Consider the following 25,131-nt stretch of genomic DNA (forward strand, 5'->3'; position numbering starts at 1 on the left):
CATGAAATTTCTCAAAAAGCTCAATGTTGATTGGTTTCCTTATGGAACCATTGTTCGATCTACCAAAGAGATTGACAAATTGACTATTCATGAGCTTGTTGGAGTTCTTATGCATTACCAACCCCAAGTGTCTAAACTTCAAGAAGAAAGGAAAGAGTCTTCTCTGGGCAATCCACTTGTCCTAATTGCCAAAAAGAAGAGCAAATTATTTACGACTTCCAAAAGTTTGTCCAAGAAAGTGCTTGTAGAAGAATTAACTGATTCTGAAGAGTTGAATCTTTCTGATGTTGATGATTCTCACCTTGAATTAGTCAAAATGGCAGCCATGTTCACAAAAGCCTTGAACAAACACAAGTTTAAAGGCAAATCAAGCAATCAACACAAGAACTCATCGTCTTCCTCGTACTACAAGAAAGCTGATCAATCAAAACAACAACAACGTGCTGATGATTCCAAGAAGGATGATTCAATCTGTTTCAATTGTGGCAAAGCTGGTCATTACTCTCGTGAGTGCAAGATGCCTAAGAAGAAGGACGCAGCTTACTACAAGAAGAAAATGTTGATGGCAAAGATTGTAGAAACTGGGGGAGAGCTGAAACCAGTTGATGATACTTGGTTTAACTGGACTGATGATTCAGATTCAGAGGTGACTAAGCTCATCAAAGCTAAGGAAGCAATGGAGAATTCTGACTCAACATCTAATGATGATGAGGTACAATCATCCGAAATCTCACCTGATTTTATAAAAGTGTAAAATGACATGATGAAGAATCTGGTCTCAATGTCAAAAGAGGTCAAAGGTTTAAAATCTGAAAACAAGGTTTTAAAAGATAAAATCAAACATTTTGGGACCAGACCTTCTTCATCAAAATTAGAATTGGAATTGCAAAGATTGACTGTTCAACTCAGCTCAACTGAAACTAAATTGGAAGATCTTAAAAAATCAATTCATTCGATTAAAGTCGAAAGGACAGATTATCGTCTAAAATCAGAACGACTTGCAGAAAAAGTTCAATTTTTAGAAAAAGATCTTTCTGATCTGAAAAACCAATATGAACCCATACTTTCAAAGCTAAACACGAAAATTATTCAATTGGAAAACACCATAATTGAAAAGAACACTGAAATTTCTTCACTGTCAAAAGAGCCTTTTCAAATGAAAGCATGACTTGCTCGATATGAGGAAAAACTCTATCGCACAGAGCAATCCAATGCTATCATTGATATGGAACTTTCAAAACAAACAATTTTCATGAATAGACCAAAAACGATTCATGGTGAAAAGTGGGGGTTAGATTATGAAGATCCTAAGATTTTAGATGATGCTTCAAAAAAGATTCCAGGATTATATCATTCTGGTTACTTTCAAGCTGGTTTACCATCTCATGTCGGATACTTGTGTTCGTAATCCTCTAAGCTCTACTTTGAGCTTATTGACCTCGTTTCTGGGGCGATATTGTTCATTCATCAGGTGTTTGAATGCTGACCATGGTAGCGCGTAGGCAGTATCTTGTCCCACCTACTCGAGATAGGTATTCCACCATGTTAACGCAGTGCCTGTGAAGGTATGCGTAGCGTACTTTACTTTATCTTCTTCAGTGCACTTACTTATGGAAAACACCGATTCGACCTTATCGGTCCACCGTTTTAATCCAATCGAACCCTCGGTTCCATCGAATTCCAGAGGTTTGCAGGCAGTGAATTCTTTGTAGGAGCATCCTACACGATTTCTTGTGAAATTAGTTCCACGGCTAGATCCAGAGTTATTGTTATTTTGCATCGCAGCCTGTACTGCGGCTATGTTTGCTGCAAGGAAAACACGGAAGTCTTCCTCGCTCATGTTCAAGTTCAGACGAGTAGTCGGTGCCATTTCCTTCAAAAATAGCCAAAAGAATTAAGTTAATCATATAGAATATTAAGAGTAGTCAATAGTATTTCGTAGCATAATATGAACTTATTTATAAAAGCTTTTTCTTCATATTAGCATTTTATAAGTTTTAATTCGGGTAATACATACCCGTTAAGTTCATACTTAGTAGCTAAAGTACAATTCAATTACTACAATTCCATATGAAAAACTGATTATAATAATATTTCACATTCAAATATTTTTTAAACTTACAATTCCGCTATTTTACATATAACATGAAATATAGCACACAATAACTTTGATACAAAATAGTTGTGAAAACAATCCTAGTTAATACGCAAGTCGTTCAGCAAAGGCAATAAAAACACGTAATTCATAAGTCCATAAACAAGTCATGCATTCTGGTTTTACTGAGACTACTTCCCATCCTTGGTCTTATGGAAAATAACCGTTATGAACGTTGGCTAGGCAGCATGTTGTAACGTCATCAAAAGGACGAGGGTTTCGTAATGCCCAACAGCCCCGTAACAATCTAAAAACCTTGTTTCTCACCCCATCTACTTCCAATCTTGTAAAGTGATCATCCAACCTCAAGAAATCTTTCTTATTTACAGTAAGATATCTTTCAAATATAAGTTAATACTCATTTTAAACTTTGATTCAATTTCTATAACTATAACAATCTTATTTCGAGTGAAAATCTTACTTGAACTTGTTTTCGTGTCATGATTCTGCTTCAAGAACTTTCAAGCCATCCAAGGATCCTTTGAAGCTAGATCTATTTTTCTCATTTCCAGTAGGTTTATCCACAAAACCTGAGGTAGTAATGATGTTCATAACATCATTCGATTCATATATATAAAACTACCTTATTCGAAGGTTTAAACTTGAAATCACTAGAACATAGTTTAGTTAATTCTAAACTTGTTCGCAAACAAAAGTTAATCCTTCTAACTTGACTTTTAAAATCAACTAAACACATGTTCTATATCTATATTATATGCTAACTTAATGATTTAAAACCTGGAAACACGAAAAACACCATAAAACCGGACATACGCCGTCGTAGTAACACCGCGGGCTGTTTTGGGTTTGATAATTAAAAACTATGATAAACTTTGATTTAAAAGTTGTTCTTCTGGGAAAATGATTTTTCTTATGAACATGAAACTATATCCAAAAATCATTGTTAAACTCAAAGTGGATGTATGTTTTTTCAAAATGGTCATCAAGACGTCGTTCTTTTGACTGAAATGACTACCTCTTACAAAAATAACTTGTAACTTATATTTTTGACTATAAACCTATACTTTTTCTGTTTAGATTCATAAAATAGAGTTCAATATGAAACCATAGCAATTTGATTCACTCAAAACGGATTTAAAATGAAGAGGTTATGGGTAAAACAAGATTGGATATTTTTTTATTGGTGTAGCTACGGGAAATATTGTAACAATTCTATACAAATCATATCCTAGCTAACTTATATTGTATTATACATGTATTCTAATATATTATGTAATCTTGGGATACCATAGACACGTATGCAAATGTTTTGACATATCATATCGACCCATGTATATATATTATTTGGAACAACCATAGACACTCTATATGCAGTAATGTTGGAGTTAGCTATACAGGGTTGAGGTTGATTCCAAAAATATATATACTTTGAGTTGTGATCTAGCCTGAGATGTGTATACACTGGGTCGTGGATTGATTCAAGATAATATATATCAATTTATTTTTGCACATTTAACTATGGACAACTAGTTGTAGGTTACTAACGAGGACAGCTGACTTAATAAACTTAAAACATCAAAATGTATTAAAAGTGTTGTAAATATATTTTGAACATACTTTGATATATATGTACATATTTGTTATAGGTTCGTGAATCGACCAGTGGCCAAGTCTTACTTCCCGACGAAGTAAAAATCTGTGAAAGTGAGTTATAGTCCCACTTTTAAAATCTAATATTTTGGATTGAGAATACATGCAGTTTTATAAATGTTTTACGAAATAGACACAAGTAAATGAAACTACATTATATGGGTGAATGATCGAAGCCGAATATGCCCCTTTTGCTTGGTAACCTAAGAATTAGTAAACCAATCTACTAATTGACGCGAATCCTAAAGATAGATCTATTGGGCCTAACGAACCCCATCCAAAGTACCGGATGCTTTAGTACTTCGAATTCGTTTTTATCATGTCCGAAGGATTTCCCGGAATGATAGGGGATATTCTTATATGCATCTTGTTAATGTCGGTTACCAGGTGTTCACCATATGAATGATTTTTATCTCTATGTATGGGATGTATGTTGAAATATGAAATCTTGTGGTCTATTATTATGATTTGATAATATATAGGTTAAACCTATAACTCACCAACATTTTTGTTGACGTTTTAAGCATGTTTATTCTCAGGTGATTATTAAGAGCTTTCGCTGTTGCATACTAAAATAAGGACAAGATTTGGAGTCCATGCTTGTATGATATTATGTAAAAACTGCATTCAAGAAATTTATTTTTGATGTAATATATTCTTATTGTAAACCATTATGTAATGGTCGTGTGTAAACGGTATATTTTAGATTATCATTATTTGATAATCTACGTAATGCTTTTAAAACCTTTATAGATAAAATAAAGGTTATGGTTATTTTAAAAATGAATGCAGTCTTTGAAAAACGTCTCATATAGAGGTCAAAACCTCGCGACGAAATCAATTAATATGGAACGTTTATAATCAATATGAACGGGACATTTCAGTTGGTATTCGAGCGTTGGTCTTAGAGAACCAGAAATTTGCATTAGTGTGTCTTATCGAGTTTGTTAGGATACATTAGTGAGTCTGGACTTCGATCGTGTTTTCTTTAAAAACGATTGCTTAACACTTTTGTTGGAAACTATATGTTATTAACATGTAAATATTATGTGATATATTAACCTCTTAATGTGTTTGATATTGTGTGATAGATGTCTACCACTAGTACAAATTCCATTGACTCACCTAATAATAATGAAGAGTCGAATATACTTTGGGAAGATTCACAAATTCCTGAAGAGGAACCGGAAGAAGAGGAATCGGAAGAAGAGGAACCGGAAGAGGAGGAACCGGAAGAGGAGGAATCAGAAGAAGAGGTTCCGGAGGAAGAGATATTGATACATATAGTAAATCGATTAAATAAAAGAAAATCCTCAACCAACGGACCAAAGTTAATAATGGTCAATGGTGTTTCCGCCGAGGAAGCAAAATATTGGGAAGATTACCAATTTTCCAATGAATCGGATCCCGATGAGGATTCTGATGATGTTATAGAAATTACCTCGACCCAATTTAATAAAGCGAAAGAAAATTATAAGGGAAAAGGTATAAAAATAGAGAAACCCGATTCCAAACCCTATGAACTTTATATCTATCGGCAACATCCGTATTTCCTAAAATGTAACAATGACCCGGGAACCTCTAAACCACCAGGTTTTTCTAAACCATTGTGGAAAACGACGGCTCGTATTAGAGGAACACCATATATTCCTAGAAAATTAGGAAAACGAACCAAGTCCGAAGAAGAAGAAACCAGTGATTCAGATTAGAGGGTTGTAATCATGTTGTATATTATATGTATTATAGTGTGCTTGTACTTTTATGTTCTATGTAAAAATTGCTTGTATTGTTTGTTAATTATCTTTTACGAATCTAATCCTTGTCTATTTTACAGTATAAAAACAAAATGGACGTTAAGGGTAGACAACCGAATATTTTAGAAGATCTACCAGAGGATATGATTGAGGAAATCTTGTCTAGAGTCGGTCAGAATTCATCAGCACAATTAATTACGGCAAAATTAACTTGTCAAACATTTGAAAGACTTTCCAGAAATGCCTAAGTTTATAAAAGGCTTTCCTTTGATAGGTGGGGTATATCACATTAGGGAGACCGTAAGTTACGCCGTGTTTTCTTTAAAGCGTTAAATGCGGGGAACCCAAATGCAATTTTACGCTACGGGTTAAGAACCTATTTTGACTCAACATATCCCAACATAGGATTTCGTGAATTAGAAAGAGCTTCTAACATGCAATATAAAGAAGCATGTTATGCTTATGGGTTAGTAATGTTCGCTTCTTACCAAAGTGAGAAAAAGAACATCGGATTGCAACTTTTAAATAAAACCTTCTCACAAGTGACGGATTCAGTAGTTGGGGTGAGAAACAAGGTTTTTAGATTATTACGGGGCTGTTGGACATTACGAAACCCTCGTTCTTTTGACGACATTTAAACATGCTGCCTAGCCAATGGTCATAACGGTTATTTTCCACAAGACCAAGGATGGGAAGTCGTCTTAGTAAAACCAGAATGCATGACTTGTTTCTGGACTTATGAACTACGTGTCTTTATTTCCTTTGCTGAACAACTTGCGTATTAACTAGGTTTATCTTCAAAAACTGTCCTGTATCAAAGTGTACTATATTTCATGTTATATGTAATATAGCGAAGTTGTAAGTTTGAAGAATATTTGTATGTGATATATTATTATAATCAGTTTTTCATATGGAATTGTAGTAGTTGAATTGTATATTAGCTACTAAGTATGAACTTAACGGGTAGGTAGTACCCGAATTTAAACTTATAAAACGCTAATATGAAGAAAAAGCTTTTATAAATGAGTTCATATTATGCTACGAAATACTATTGACTACTCTTAATATTCTGTATGATTAACTCGATTCAGTTGGCTATTTTGAAGGAAATGAAACCGACTACTCGATACATCATGAATATGAGCGAAGAGGAATTTCGTACCTTTCTTGCTGCAAACATAGCCGCAGTACAGGCTGCACTACATACCAACAATAACTCTGAATCTAGCAATGCAGCTAACGATGCAAGAAATCGTGTACGATGCTCCTACAAAGAATTTACTGCTTGCAAACCTTTGGAATTTGATGGAACCGAAGGACCAATTGGATTGAAACGGTGGACCTAGAAAGTCGAATCGGTGTTTGCAATAAGTAAGTGTACTGAAGAGGACAAAGTTAAGTACGCTACGTATACCTTCATAGGTATTGCGTTAACGTGGTGGAACACCTATCTTGAACAGGTAGGACAAAATGCTGCTTACGCACTACCGTGTCGGCATTCAAGCAATTGATGAACGAGCAGTACTGTCCTAGAAACGAAGTTAATAAACTCAAGGCAGAACTTATAGAGTTACGAACACAAGGGTTCGACGTTACCACATATGAACGATGATTCACAGAGTTGTGCCTATTGCGTCCGGGAGCATTCAAAGATGAAGAAGAGAAGATCGACGCATTTGTAAAAGGGTTACCAGTAAGGATTCAAGAAGATGTGAGTTCACACGAGCCCGTTTCTATACAGAAGGCAAGTTAAATGGCTCATAAACTCATAAATCAGATTGAGGGAAGAATTAAAGAGCAGGCGACCGAAGAAGCCAACACGAAACAACTCAAGAGGAAATGGTAGGAAAACGGTGACAAGAGTCACCAGTACAACAACAACAACAATTACAACCACAATCGTAACAACTATCCCAACAACCGCAACAAAAATCGCAACAATAACCGAAATCCTAACATTAACTACAACAAACATCCCAACAACAACAACAACTACAACAACCGTTTCAACAACAATAACAACCCCAACAACAACCTCAATAACAACAATGGCAACAAAAACCAAAAACAGCCATGTCATTTTGCAACAGGTGTAAAAGAAATGGTCATAGCGCGATAAAGTGTGAGGTCTACAGACCAAAGTTTAACAGAACTAAAGGAACAAATAATGTCGGAACAAGTAATGCCAAAACGAATAGTGTCGGAGCAAGTAATACCAATGCTGTTTGTTATAAATGTGGAAAACCGGGCCACATTATTCGAAATTGCCCGAATCAGGGGAATACTAATGGGCAAGGCCGTGGAAGAGTTTTCAATATTAATGCAGCAGAAGCACAGGAAGACCCGGAGCTTGTTACGGGTACGTTTTTTATTGACGATAAATCTGCTTATGTTTTATTTGATTCGGGTGCGGATAGAAGCTATATGAGTAGAGAATTTTGTGCTAAATTAAGTTGTCCATTGACGTCTTTGGATAATAAATTTTTACTCGAATTAGCAAATGGTAAATTAATTTTAGTAGATAATATATGTCGGGATAGAGAAATTAAACTGGGTGATGAAACGTTTAAGATTGATTTAATACCAGTCGAGTTAGGGAGTTTTGATGTAATAATTGGCATGGACTGGTTAAAGAATGTAAGAGCAGAGGTCGTTTGTTACAAAAATGCGATTCGCATTATGCGTGAAAAAGGAAAACCTTTAATGGTGTACGGAGAAAAGAACAACGCGAAATTAAATCTTATTAGTAGTTTGAAGGCACAAAAACTAATAAGAAAAGGTTGTTACGTCATTCTAGCTCACATCGAGGAAGTTAAACCTGAAGAAAAGAACATCAGTGATGTTCCCGTCGCAACAGAATTTCCCGATGTATTTCCGAAAGAATTACCGGGATTACCCCTACATCGATCCGTTGAATTTCAAATAGACCTTGTACCAGGAGCTGCACCAATAGCTCGTGCTCCATACAGACTCGCACCCAGCGAAATGAAAGAATTACAAAGTCAGTTACAGGAATTTTTAGAGCATGGTTTCATTCGACCAAGTACATCACCATGGGGAGCTCCTGTTTTGTTTGTCAAGAAGAAAGATGGTACATTCAGGTTGTGTATCGACTACCGAGAGTTGAAGAAACTTACCATCAAGAACCGCTACCCACTACCGAGAATCGACGACTTATTTGATCAACTACAAGGCTCGTCTGTTTATTCGAAGATAGATTTACGTTCGAGATATCATCAAATGCGGGTGAAGGAGGATGATATTCCAAAGACTGCTTTTAGGACGCGTTACGGTCATTACGAGTTTATGGTTATGCCGTTTGGATTGACTAACGCACCAGCTGTGTTCATGGACCTCATGAATTGAGTGTGTGGGCCATATCTTGACAAGTTTGTCATTGTTTTCATCGATGACATACTTATTTACTCGAAGAATGATCAAGAGCACGAAGAACATTTTAGAAAAGTGCTAGAGTTGCTGAGAAAAGAAAAACTGTACGCTAAGTTTTCAAAGTGTGCATTTTGGTTGGAAGAAGTTCAATTCCTCGGTCAAATAGTGAACAAAAAAGGTATTCAGGTGGATCCAGCAAAGATTGAAACCGTTGAAAAGTGGGAAACCCCGAAAACTCCGAAACACATACGCCAATTTTTAGGGCTAGCTGGTTATTACAGGAGATTCATCCAAGATTTTTCTAAAATAGCAAAACCCTTGACTGCATTAACGCATAAAGGGAGGAAATTTGAATGGAAGGATGAACAAGAAAAAGCATTTCAATTGTTGAAGAAAAAGTTAACTACGGCACCTATATTGTCATTACCTGAAGGGAATGATGATTTTGTGATATATTGTGACGCCTCAAAGCAAGGTCTCGGTTGTATATTAATGCAACGAACGAAAGTAATTGCTTATGCGTCTAGACAATTGAAGATTCACGAGCAGAATTATACGACGCATGATTTGGAATTAGGCGTGGGTTTTTTTGCATTAAAGACTTGGAGGCACTACTTATATGGGGTCAAAAGTATTATATATACCGACTACAAAAGTCTTCAACACATATTTAATCAGAAACAACTGAACATGAGGCAGCGCAGATGGATTGATTTATTGAATGATTACGACTTTGAGATTCGTTACCACCCAGGGAAGGTAAATGTGGTACCGACGCCTTGAGCAGAAAGGACAGAGAACCCATTCGTGTAATATCTATGAATATAATGATTCACACTAACCTTACTACTCAAATAAAGGAGGCACAACAAGGATTTTTAAAAGAGGGAAACTTAAAGGATGAAATACCCAAAGGATCGGAGAAGCATCTTAATATTCAGGAAGATGGAACCCGATATAGGGCTGAAAGAATTTGGGTACCAAAATTAGGAGATATGAGAGAAATGGTACTTAGAGAAGCTCATAAAACCAGATACTCAATACATCCTGGAATGAGGAAGATGTACAAGGATCTCAAGAAACATTTTTGGTGGCCAGGTATGAAAGCCGATGTTGCTAAATACGTAGGGGAATGTTTGACGTGTTCTAAGGTCAAAGTGGAGCATCAGAAACCATCAGGTCTACTTCAACAACCCAAAATCCCGGAATGGAAATGGGAAAACATTACCATGGATTTCATCACTAAATTGCCAAGGACTGCAAGTGGTTTTGATACTATTTGGGTAATAGTTGATCGTCTCACCAAATCAGCACACTTCCTGCCAATAAGAGAAGATGACAAGATGGAGAAGTTAGCACGACTGTATTTGAAGGAAGTCGTCTTCAGACATGGAATACCAATCTCTATTATCTCTGATAGGGATGGCAGATTTATTTCAAGATTCTGGTAGACATTACAACAAGCATTAGGAACTCGTCTAGACATGAGTACTGCCTATCTTCCACAAACTGATGGGCAGAGCGAAAGGATGATACAAAAGCTTGAAGACATGCTACGAGCATGTGTTATTGATTTCGAAAACAGTTGGGATCGACATCTACCGTTAGCAGAATTTTCCTACAACAACAGCTACCATTCAAGTATTGAGATGGCGTCGTTTGAAGCACTTTATGGTAGAAAGTGCTGGTCTCCGATTTGTTGGAGTGAAGTGGGGGATAGACAGATTACGGGTCCAGAGATAATACAAGAAACTACCGAGAAGATCATCCAAATTCAACAACGGTTGAAAACCACCCAAAGTCGACAAAAGAGCTACGCCGTCATTAAAAGAAAAGATATAGAATTTGAAATTGGAGAGATGGTCATGCTTAAGGTTGCACCTTGGAAAGGCGTTGTTCGATTTGGTAAATGAGGGAAATTAAATCCAAGGTATATAGGACCATTCAAGATTATTGATCATGTCGGACCAGTAGCTTACCGACTTGAATTACCACAACAACTCGCGGCTGTACATAACACTTTCCACGTCTCAAATTTGAAGAAATGTTTTGCTAAAGAAGATCTCACTATTCCGTTAGATGAAATCCAAATCAACGAAAAACTTCAATTCGTCGAAGAACCCGTCGAAATAATGGATCGTGAGATTAAAAGACTTAAGCAAAACAAGATACCAATTGTTAAAGTTCGATGGAATGCTCGTAGAGGACCCGAGTTCGCCTAGGAATGAGAAGATCAGATGAAGAAGAAATACCCGCACTTATTTCCAGAAGATACATCAACACCTCCAACTGCTTAAAATTTCGAGACAAAATTTATTTAACGGGTGGGTACTGTAGTGACCCGAACTTTTCCATGTTTATATATATATTAAATGAAATTATTTTTTACATGATTAAGTGTTTCTAACATGTTAAGCAATCAAACTTGTTAAGACTTGATTAATTGAAATAGGTTTCATATAGACAATTGACCACCCAAGTTGACCGGTGATTCACGAACGTTAAAACTGGTAAAAACTATATGATGACATATATATGATTATATATATTGTTAATATGATATTATGATAAGTAAGTATCTCATTAGGTATTTTAACAATGAGTTATATAAATAAAATTGAGTTTATTGAATTAAGAAACTCGAAACGGTATATATAACGATTATCGTTATAACAACGTCTTACTAAATACATATGAATCATATTAAGATATTGATACACTATGTTTAATCATGATAAATGATAAGTAAACATGTCATTAAGTGTATTAACAATGAACTACATATGTAAAAACAAGACTACTAACTTAATGATTTCGAAACGAGACATATATGTAACGATTATCGTTGTAACAACATTTAACTGTATATATATCATACTAAGATATATTAATATATCATAATATCATGATAATTTAATAATTTAACATCTCATTATATATAATAAACATTGGGTTAACAACATTTAGCATGATCGTTAACTTAAAGGTTTCAAATCAACATTTACATGTAACGACTAACGATGACTTAACGACTCAGTTAAAATGTATATACATGTAGTGTTTTAATATGTATTCATACACTTTTGAAAGATTTCAAGACACTTATCAAAATACTTCTACTTAACAAAAATGCTTACAATTACATCCTCGTTCAGTTTCATCAACAATTCTACTCGTATGCACCCGTATTCGTACTCGTACAATACACAGCTTTTAGATGTATGTATTATTGGTATATACACTCCAATGATCAGCTCTTAGTAGCCCATGTGAGTCACCTAACACATATGGGAACCATCATTTGGCAACTAGCATGAAATATCTCATAAAATTACAAAAATATTAGTAATCATTCATGACTTATTTACATGTAAACAAAATTACACATCCTTTATATCTAATCCATATACCAACGACCAAAAAAACCTACAAACAATTTCATTCTTCAATTTCCTTCATCTAATTAATCTCTCTCAAGTTCTATCTTCAAGTTCTAAGCGTTCTTCATAAATTCTATAAGTTCTAGTTTCATAAAATCAAGAATATTTCCAAGTTTGCTAGCTTACTTCCAATCTTGTAAAGTGATCATCCAACCTCAAGAAATCTTTCTTATTTACAGTAAGATATCTTTCTAATATAAGGTAATACTCATATTCAAACTTTGATTTAATTTCTATAACTATAACAATCTTATTTCGAGTGGAAATCTTACTTGAACTTGTTTTCGTGTCATGATTCTGCTTCAAGAACTTTCAAGCCATCCACGGATCCTTTGAAGCTAGATCTATTTTTCTCATTTCCAGTAGGTTTATACACAAAACCTGAGGTAGTAATAATGTTCATAACATCATTCGATTCATATATATAAAACTACCTTATTCGGAGGTTTAAACTTGAAATCACTAGAACATAGTTTAGTTAATTCTAAACTTGTTCGCAAACAAAAGTTAATCCTTCTAAATTGACTTTTAAAATCAACTAAACACATGATCTATATTTATATGATATGCTAACTTAATGATTTAAAACCCGGAAACACGAAAAACACCGTAAAACCGGACATACGCCGTTGTAGTAACACCGCTGGCTGTTTTGGGTTTGATAATTAAAAACTATGATAAACTTTGATTTAAAAGTTGTTCTTCTGGAAAAATGATTTTTCTTATGAACATGAAACTATATCCAAAAATCATTGTTAAGCTCAAAGTGGATGTATGTTTTTCAAAATGGTCATCAAGACGTCGTTCTCTTCGACTGAAATTACTACCTCTTACAAAAATGACTTGTAACTTATATTTCCGACTATAAACCTATACTTTTTCTGTTTAGATTCATAAAATAGAGTTCAATATGAAACCATTGCAATTTGATTCACTCAAAACGGATTTAAAACGAAGAAGTTATGGGTAAAATAAGATTGGATATATTTTGATTGTTGTAGCTACGGGAAATATTGTAACAATTCTATACAAATCATATCTTAGCTAACTTATATTGTATTATACATGTATTCTAATATATTATGTAATCTTGGATACCATAGACACGTATGCAAATGTTTTGACATATCATATCGACCCATGTATATATATTATTTGGAACAACCATAGACACTCTATATGCAGTAATGTTGGAGTTAGCTATACAGGGTTGAGGTTGATTCCAAAAATATATATACTTTGAGTTGTGATCTAGCCTGAGACGTGTATACACTGGGTCGTGGATTGATTCAAGATAATATATATCAATTTATTTCTGTACATTTAACTATGGACAACTAGTTGTAGGTTACTAACGAGGACAGCTGACTTAATAAACTTAAAACATCAAAATGTATTAAAAGTGTTGTAAATATATTTTGAACATACTTTGATATATATATGTACATATTTGTTATAGGTTCGTGAATCGACCAGTGGTCAAGTCTTACTTCCTGACGAAGTAAAAATCTGTGAAAGTGAGTTATAGTCCCACTTTTAAAATGTAATATTTTGGGATGAGAATACATGCAGTTTTATAAATGTTTTACGAAATAGACACAAGTAAATGATACTACATTATATGGGTGAATGATCAAAGCCGAATATGCCCCTTTTGCTTGGTAACCTAAGAATTAGTAAACCGATATACTAATTGACGCGAATGCTAAAGATAGATCTATTGGGCCTAACGAACCCCATCCAAAGTCCCGGATGCTTTAGTACTTCGAATTCGTTTTTATCATGTCCGAAGGATTTCCCGGAATGATAGGGGATATTCTTATATGCATCTTGTTAATGTCGGTTACCAGGTGTTCACCATATGAATGATTTTTATCTCTATGTATGGGATGTATATTGAAATATGAAATCTTGTGGTCTATTATTTTGATTTGATAATATATAGGTTAAACCTATAATTCACCAACTTTTTTATTGACGTTTTAAGCATGTTTATTCTCAGGTGATTATTAAGAGCTTCCGCTGTTGCATACTAAAATAAGGACAAGATTTGGAGTCCATGCTTGTATGATATTATGTAAAAACTGCATTCAAGAAATTTATTTTTGATGTAATATATTCTTATTGTAAACCATTATGTAATGGTCGTGTGTAAACGGTATATTTTAGATTATCATTATTTGATAATCTACGTAATGCTTTTTAAACATTTATAGATAAAATAAAGGTTATGGTTTTTTAAAAATGAATGCAGTCTTTGAAAAACGTCTCATATAGAGGTCAAAACCTCGCGACGAAATCAATTAATATGGAACGTTTATAATCAATATGAACGGGACATTTCAACACTTACACACGACCAATACATATTGGTTTACAATATTAATATGTTACAACAAAGTAAATCTCGAATGCAGTTTTAAACAATATTATACAATCATGCTGACACCAAATCTTGTCCATATTTTAGCATGTAACAGCGGAAGCTCTTAATAATCACCTGAGAATAAACATGCTTTAAACGTCAACAAAAAATGTTGGTAAGTTATAGGTTTAACCTATATTTATCAAATTGTAATAATAGACCACAAGATTTTATATTTCAATACACATCCCATACATAGAGATAAAAATCATTCATATGGTGAACACCTGGTAACCGAAATTAACAAGATGCATATAAGAATATCCCCTATCATTCCGGGACATCCATCGGACATGATAAAAATGAATTCGAAGTACTAAAGCATCCGGTACTTTGGATGGGGTTTGTTAGGCCCAATAGATCTATCTTTAGGATTCGCGTCAATTAGTAGATCGGTTTACTAATTCTTAGGCTACCAAACAAAAGGGGCATATTCGGCTTCGATCATTCACCCATATAATGTAGTTTCAATTACTTGTGTCTATTTCGTAAAACATTTAAAAAACTGCATGTATTCTCATCCCAAAAATATTAGATTTTAAAAGTGGGACTACAACTCACTTTCACAGATTTTTACTTCGTCGGGAAGTAAGACTTGGCCACTGGTCGATTCACGAACCTATAACAAATATGTACATATATATCATAGTATGTTCAAAATATATTTACAACATTGTTTATTACATTTTAATGATTTGAGTTTGTTAAGTCATCAGTCCTCGTTAGTAACCTACAACTAGTTGTCCACAGTTAGATGTACAGAAATAAAGCAATATATATTATCTCTAATCAATCCACGACCCAGTGTCTACAAGTCTCAGACTCGATCACAACTCAAAGTATATATATTATTTTGGAATCAACCTCAACCCTGTATAGCTAACTCAATCATTACTGCATATAGAGTGTCTATGGTTGTTCCGAAATATATATATAGATGGGTCGATATGATATGTAAAAATATTGTATTCGTGTCTATGGTATCCCAAGATTACATAATATATATTAGAATACATGTATAATACAATATAAGTTGGTTAAGTTATGATTTGTATAGATTTGTTACAAATTTCACGTAGCTACAACAAGCAAAATTATCCAATCTTGTTTTACCCATAATTTCTTCGTTTTAAATCCGTTTTGAGTGATTCAAGTTGCTATGGTTTCATAATGAACTTAAATTTATGAAACTAAACAGAAAACGTATAAGTTTATATTCAGAAATACAGGTTACAAGTCAATATTGAAAGAGGTAGTCATTTCAGTTGAAAGAATGACGTCTTGATGACCTTTTTGAAAAACATACTTCCACTTTGAGTTTAACCATGATTTTTGGATATAGTTTCATGTTCATAAGAAAAATCATTTTCCCAGAAGAACAACTTTTAAATCAAAGTTTATCATAGTTTTTAATTAACTAACCCAAAACAGCCCGCGGTGTTACTACGACGGCGTATGTCCGGTTTTACGGTGTTTTTTGTGTTTTCAGGTTTTAAATCATTAAGTTAGCATATCATATAGATATAGAACATGTGTCTAGTTGATTTTAAAAGTCAAGTTAGAAGGATTTATTTTTGTTTGTGAACAAGTTTAGAATTAACTAAACTATGTTCTAGTGATTACAAGTTTAAACCTTCGAATAAGATAGTTTTATATATATGATTCGAATGATGTTATGAACATCATTACTACCTCAAGTTTTGTGGATAAACCTACTAGAAATAAGAAAAATAGATCTAGCTTCAAAGGATCCTTGAATGGCTTGAAAGTTCTTGAAACAGAATCATGACACGAAAACAAGTTCAAGTAAGATTTTCACTCGAAATAAGATTGTTATAGTTATAGAAATTGAATCAAAGTTTGAATATGAATATTACCTTGTATTAGAAAGATATGTTACTGTAAATAAGAAAAATTTCTTGAGCTTAGATGATTACTTGGAATGGATTAGAAAGCTTGGAAGTAGTCTTGCAAACATGAAAGTGTTCTTGAAGTTTTCTTGAGTAGTTGTTTTATAAGTTGATATAGGTTAGGATTTATGAGCTAGATTGATGTAGATTTTGAAGGAAATGATGAAGAACACTTAGAACATCAAGAGAGAACAAGAGAGAGATGTGTTTGGTGCATGAATGTTGAAAAATGAAAGTGATAATGATGATGATGAAAAACATGAACTAGGTCTTCATTTAAGGTCACATTAGTTTGTAATTTTGTGAGATATTTCATGCTAGTTGCCAAATGGTTAGTTCCAAATGTTTGTTGACTAAATGAGGGCTGCTAATAGCTGATCATTGGAGTGTATATACTAATAGTAAATACATTTAGAAGCTATGTATTGTACGAGTACAAATACGAGTACATACGAGTAGAATTGTTGATGAAAACGAATGAGGACGTAAAGTGAAACATTTTTGTTAAGTAGAAATTCTTTGATATATTTCTTGAAGTCTTTCAAAAGTGTATGAATACATATTAAAACACTACATGTATATACATTTTAACTGAGTCGTTAAGTCATCGTTAGTCTTTATATGTAAGTGTTGTTTTGAAACCATTAAGTTAACGATCTTGTTAAATGTTGTTAACCCATTGTTTATTATATCTAATGAGATATTAAATTATTACATTATTACATTATCATGATATTATGATGTATTAATATATCTTAATATGATATATATACATTTAAATGTCGTTACAACGATAATCATTACATACATGTCTCGTTTCGAACTCCTTAAGTTAGTAGTCTTGTTTTTACATATGTAGTTCATTGTTAATACACTTAATGATATAATTAATTATCATTTTATCATGTTAAACATAGTGTGTTCATATCTTAATTCAATACATATGTATTTATTTTAATTAAACGTTGTTATAACGATAATCGTTATATATATCGTTTCGAGTTTCTTTATTCAATAGTCTCATTTTATGTATATAACTCATTGTTAAAATACCTAATGAGATACTTACTTATCATAATATCATGTTATCTATATATATATATATATATATATATATATATATATATATATATATATATATATATATATATATCCATATATCCATATATCCATATATGTCATCATATAGTTTTTACAACTTTTAACGTTCGTGAAGCGCCGGTCAACTTGGGTGGTCAATTGTCTACATGAAACTCATCTCATTTAATCAAGTTCTAACAAGTTTGATTGCTTAACATGTTGAAAACACTTAATCATGTAAATATCAATTTCATTTAATATATATAATCATGGAAAAGTTCAGGTCACTACAGTACCTACCCGTTAAATAAATTTCATCCCGAAATTTTAAGCGGTTGAAGGTGTTGACGCATCTTCAAGTAATAGGTGAGGGTATTTCAGCTTCATCTGATCTTCATGCTCCCAGGTGAACTCGGGTCCTCTACGGGCATTCCATCAAAACTTAACAATTGGTATTTTATTTTGCTTAAGTCTTTTAACCTCGCGATCCATTATTTCAACGGGTGCTTCGATGAATTGAAGTTTTTCATTGATTTGGATTTCGTCTAACGGAATAGTGAGATCTTCTTTAGCAAAACATTTCTTCAGATTCGAGACATTTAAAGTATTATGCACCCCTGCGAGTTGTGGAGGTAAGTCAAGTCGGTAAGCTACTGGTCCGACACGATCTATAATCTTGAATGGTCCAATGTACCTTGGATTTAGTTTCCCCCTTTTACCAAATCGAACAACGCCTTTCCAAGGTGAAACCTTAAGCATGACCATCTCTCCAATTTCAAATTCTATATCTTTTCTTTTAATGTCAGCGTAGCTCTTTTGTCGACTTTGGGCGGTTTTCAACCGTTGTTGAATTTGGATGATCTTCTCGGTAGTTTCTTTTATTATCTCTGACCCATAATCTGTCTATCCCCCACTTCACTCCAACAAATCGGAGACCTGCACTTTCTACCATAAAGTGCTTCAAACGGCGCCATCTCAATGCTCGAATGGTAGCTGTTGTTATAGGAAAATTCTGCTAACGGTAGGTGTCGATCCCAACTGTTTCCGAAATCAATAACACATGCTCGTAGCATGTCTTCAAGCGTTTGTATCATCCTTTCGCTCTGCCCATCAGTTTGTGGATGATAGGCAGTACTCATGTCTAGACGAGTTCCAATTGCTTGCTGTAATGCCTGCCAAAATCTTGAAACAAATCTGCCATCCCTATAAGATATGATAGAGATGGGTATTCTGTGACGATCGCTCCAAATCCATATGGACGAACACGTCATTCATCAATTTCATTGCGAGGTATTTGACCTCTATATGATACGTTTTGTAAACATTGCATTCTTTTGAAAAGGCACATAATAAATGAATATTTAAATCAAAGGTTTTCAACATCTGATAATTTCTACATATAGACATCACCATAAATAATAGTTTACAATAGCACTTTCATTGACAATGCAGTCAAAATAAGATACATGGTGATGATTTGGTGAATGCAACATTTTCTTGAAAAATATGCCATGTACGACTCCATGCACATAGCTTGTCTAACATATAAGCAAACAGCGGAAGACTTCTTGGAAACCTGAGAATAAACATGCTAACAAGTGTCATCACAAAGGTTGGTGAGTTCATAGTTTTAGTGTTTCGCATAATCTGTATATAAAAGTGGATCACAAGATTTCAGTTGTTTCATCCAGAAACGTTTATCAAAAGTTTGTCAATAGATTCTACGTAACAGAGCACCCTGGTAACTAAGCTTTAACGTTATAATGATAAATACCCCATTCGTTTTAATACACGCAAACCAACGTGTCCTAAACTCAAATAACACACGTCCATTAAAAGGCTAGCGCTCTAGCTCGGACGGGGATGTGAAGCCCTATGGATCTATATACTGTTATTCGCGCCCACCAGTCCATATTCTATGTACTGGCAGCTACTAGTTACCAAAGCTAAGGGATTTTCGGTTCAAACTCAGTGTAGAATTAAGTATGTACTTGTATCCTTGCGTTTAAAATAAATTTCATGTATTCTCAGCCCAAAAATATATATCGCAAAAGCAATTAAAAAGGGATCAATGAAACTCACCTAAGCAGCATATAAAGTTGTTCACCAAAATGTGACCGAAACTCGGATTACCAATTAATCGTAGATCTCAACCTAGAGAACATATGTTGGTCAATAAATGTCTATTAAGCTAGGTCAGGTCATAGTGTATCACAATCCTAATGCTCGAGATCGACATATAATAGTTATCCAAAGTCATTTCAAAAAGTCATTTTTGACAATAGTTCAACAAAACGAGACGTGCCTTATATAAGGATTCATTTACTCAGTTGATAATATTTAAAAGTTCACTTTATCAGTCTCGTAAACAAGTTGTTTAAATCTTAATTGCAGATTCAAAAGCAATTTCAATTAACGTCAATCATAATTCAGTTGATCATATCTTTTAATCCGTTCATCGAAACTATTCGATATCTAAATGAAAAGTTATTGATTTTTCGCCAGCTTTCCAAAAACATGCATATCATATACCTTTTATCAGTAATATATGTATTTACTTCGTGATTCATCATAACTGTTTAACGACGAAATTTAGCATACAAGCATGCATAAATATATATACTCGAGCACTAGACATGGATACACAATTAATATATAAAAGATAAAATATGAGTGCTTACGTATCAATATTGAGATTCAATATTGTAGGAAAGTACGTAGACGTAACGGAGATAATAAACACTAGGTTTGACTTGCGAATATTACCCACGAATATTACCCATAACCTCCATAGCTATAACCCATAATTTCCTTAGCTCTATCCCGCTCGAAACCCATTTTGAAAGTGACACGTTCATAACCTCGTCGTAGTATTTTATGTATAATACTAATAATAACGATATCTAAAAATACTAATAATAATAATAAGATTAATAATAATAATAATAATAATAATAATAATAATAATAATAATAATAATAATAATAATAATAATAATAATAATAATAATAATAATAATAATAATAATAATAATAATAATAATATAGAGGGAGTACGAGATAGATAGAAGTGAAGAATGCATCATAAATCAGAAAAATGATCGAATTTATAGATGTGGCCAGATTTCAGACCCCATGCGATCGCATGGTTTCTGTGTGTAATGGCCATGTGATCGCATGGCCTAGGATTCCAGCTCACAATTTTTTGTATTTTTGTTTGTCGACATATTTATTAATAATATATATAATATATATAATTTAAATTAATTAATTATATATTATATTAAATTCACGTGCATAGTTGACTTGTAATTTTCGTTCCGATAAGTCGTACGTCGTCACTCGACTTATGTCCCGGTTTCGGTTTTTCGAACGTCCTTTCGTATACTGAGAAAACTGGTACTTTACGTTTCGCGGATCGTACCTCTATCAAAATATAGTCTTAAATTATCCATAAACTATACCACCAGAATTGTAACTTATACACTTAAGTGTTTTGGTCATTTACTTCTATAAATCATCGTCTCGCTATTTGTTAATATATATATAATAACAATTCGTTTTATAACCAAGTTAATATTATATTTTATCATATTGTTAAATATATATTTTCAATATTAATAAACACGTTTTTAAAATACATATCGCAAGTTATTTATATATCTTTTAACCAAAGTTCCAAATTACGTTATATGAACAAACACTTTACCATTTATTCCGAATACCGTTAAATGAATGATTTCCCAAATCAACGTGGACCTCACAACAGAGACCCGTAATAATATCATAATTCTTAAGGGACTTAATAAATATCTTTTAATTCAATCGTTTGGCATGATCTTTTAACTCCGTAGTTAAATATATCAATCAGATAATCAAACCAATAAGGTTAATGCACAGTATCGTTTACTTAACACTTTGTTACGTTTTCAAGTTATAGTACATGTATCTATTTACATATAATTGTTCGCGAATCGTTTAGAACAATCGAAGGGTAATTGAATAGTTCAAAATTTTGAGATTCAGTTTAACAGACTTTGCTTATCGTGTCAGAAATATTAAACCATATCGAGAATTTGGTTTAGAATAAGTCGAAATTTTTTGGGTCATCACAGTACCTACCCGTTAAAGAAATTTCGTCCCGAAATTTGAGTGAGGTTGTCATGGTTAATAATAAAAATGTTTTCATGACGTATATGAGTCTATAAATAGAATTTTATCACCGTTGAATAATATGGATAAAACAATCCAATTACTCGAAGCGTATGAGGGAAATTATTGTAATAGAGTGAAATGGATAATAGAGATTCATTTTAACCTTTGACGTAGTAAGGGTTGATTTTCGGAATTTAAGGAATAGAAAATCTTCATAATAAGATTTGATTCTTCGGAATTTGCGTAAATTAGGATTTTCTTTGATTAAATGCGTAATCTGCCTCGATTGCTATGTCTGATATTTTGCTATAAATTAAATACTTCCGTTTCATTATTTTCACCACTTCTACATCTTCTTCTTCATTTCATACTTTCAAAAGATTGTGAAATGCTTCATCCAGTTCTGATTCTTGATATACTCCTAACTTTCATATATGTCATTCTTCTTTTTCATCTACCACCAGAGGAAGTTATTTTCTTCTACCATTACCTTGGGGTTATAGTGTTTTTCATTCTCCCGTGTCTTTATATTGCTATACGCATTGATATACACTGTTTGTAATTTCGGGATTGTTATAGGGCTTTATATTTTCCATTATATTTCGGAGCTTCATGCTTTCATTTTCTCTTCCAGACTTTAAGTCAAGCGAATAATTGTCCAGAATTCGTAGGTATGGATTTTGAAATGAACATAGTTAATGTTCTAATAAGGGAATTGTAATGGCACGATCTTGATTTATCAAATTACCAGAATATCTGGAAAAGACCGAATCATCAAGAAATATATTTTCTTGATATATTTAGAGATTATATAGAATGAAAGAGTTATGTAACATGGTTCATGATGAGGATGGGATCTGTGAACCTTTATCACGTTCCATTAGAAACTTAGCATGACTTAATGTAATATAATCACGTTGATCAAGTGTCATTATATTATACTAATTCATGCTTCAGTTCCCAACACTACTTCAAAACATTCATATTTTAAACTTGAAGGTTTCAGAATTTAGAAACTAAAATAGTTTCTTTTATGATGTAATACAGATAGCGCGAAGAGATGAATGATTTCAGATAAGAATAGTTTTGAAGATATCTCCAGAAATATCGAGGATATTTATAATGAAGAATACGATGATATCTTAGAATTTCTAATATCCGATGATGATGCAGAAAATCTGTCTGTGAAGGTTTAGAATGAGGAGTAAGGTGTTTGCTAACGATTTTAGCAGACACTGAATCATTTGGATCCTTTGAAGGTAGATTTCGTCCTTGTGATTTGTCCACAGCCTCCTTCATGGTTTGCTCAATCCGTTTTCCAGTTTCAAACCTTCTCTTTTTCTCAGCTTTACCACCATACTATTCTTTATCATCAAACTTTTGACTGTTAAGGTCGTTTACAGTTTTTGTTGCTTCATCAGCATTGTTCCAATTTTAGAGAACTAGTTCATAGTTTGGGATGTTTTTCAGAAACTTCACATTCGGAGTAAATAAGTCTAGGAGATAGACATTATATGTTTATATATAACTGTTGGCGTAGAATTGCTGCGATATTCGAAATACTGATTGCTAATTCCCGGTAGTTGGTATGGCAATTACCGTTACAAGACGTGGATGAGTACATGATAGGGTTTCAATGAGTATAAGGATTTTTCTAAAGGTCAAAGATCAATGGAGTTGTTGGTAAATTTACTGCTAATGTGGTGGGACATAAAAGGTTCCCCGGTAACAAAAACGTATATGTCAAGGTTACAATAAGGCTAATCGGAAAAGTCGAAGTTGTCTTGTTGGAAGTGTGATAAAACTGGACTTTGAAAAGGATTGCAAGATTATTTTCGGTAATAACAACTTTAAAGGATTTTGCACAGTTTTGAAGTCAAAGTATAGCTTTTAAAGATGTAGAGATCTAAGAATGATGTTACTGGTTAAGAGTTTTGACTTGGATTCTGATCCGTCAATATCAGAATATGTAATCGAATTTGTATGAGAATGATTGTGTATCATTGTTAAGATAGTGAGTATAGTTAATGATTTTTGAATCAAAGTTGAAGAATGTACAGTGTAATATATTAATTGCGAACTTAAATATTTCCCGAGTATCACCTACCCGTTAAAGATTTCATAATTAATACTTTGTACAAAAAAAATTTTATTACCGTCTTTATGAAAATATATGTATGTATATTTTCTTCAGATGTAATACAGATTTAATGAGTTAATATCATATTAAGCTCATTTGATTTTCGGCTTGACTTAGAAATGAATAATCTCTAAAACATTAGAGATTACATAATCTTCGCGGAGTATTTTACTAATGAAATCAATACTTCATTATTTATTCTTATTGATATTCCTCGGTGAAGGGAGTTGATATTTGTGGAATTCTTGCAAACTTCGCAAGGTGCAAATGAGGTTTTCTAGAAAATTTTGAATGCATCGAAGATGAAAGTGTAAAATCAACTATGTTATTGAATAATACACTAGGTTTATTATGAAACGAAATTCATTGAATTGAAACAGAGCTTGTAGTTAACGAAGGTTAAGTTGTTAACGAAGGATGCATATCATAGTATATTAATAATATGAGTTTAACCGAGTAATATTTACCCTTTTTCAATTCATACATAATAGCTTAGTACGAAAAGATTTATGAAGGTTTTAAAATTTATATATATAAGATATACATAAAAATTCTTCAGGGGAAATGGGTTAATATTTCATAACTCGTTGATACAATATACGCGTTATTGATTCGTAATGATGTCCACGGTGCTTTCTTGAACTGGCGGAGCTTGTGATGTTAGAGGTGCTGATGATTCTAACGATGTTGACAGCACTGAATGTGCTGATGAGGCTAAGGGTACTGTTGATGTTGTTGGTAAAACAAGTCTAGCTTGTACCTTACGCACCATTCCTGTCGGAGTTTCTATTCTCCTCTCTACTCATCTGATTTATGATTAGAACTGGGATAAATAATCTCTAAAATTTTAGAGATTACATAATCGCCGTAGAATATTTCTCCGATGAAGTTATGAATCAATACTTCATCGTTTATTGTTGTTGGTACTTCTTGGTACCTATGGTGCGTATGATGTTGATATCCGAGGTACAGATTATGATGTTGAGGCGTGTGATGCGGATGTGATTGTTGGTGGTGGTAATGATATTGTTGGTGTTGATGATGGTGGTACTGGTTATGTCGCTGGTGCTGC

Source organism: Rutidosis leptorrhynchoides, chromosome 6 (assembly GCF_046630445.1).
Source record: "Rutidosis leptorrhynchoides isolate AG116_Rl617_1_P2 chromosome 6, CSIRO_AGI_Rlap_v1, whole genome shotgun sequence".
NCBI lineage: Eukaryota > Viridiplantae > Streptophyta > Magnoliopsida > Asterales > Asteraceae > Rutidosis > Rutidosis leptorrhynchoides.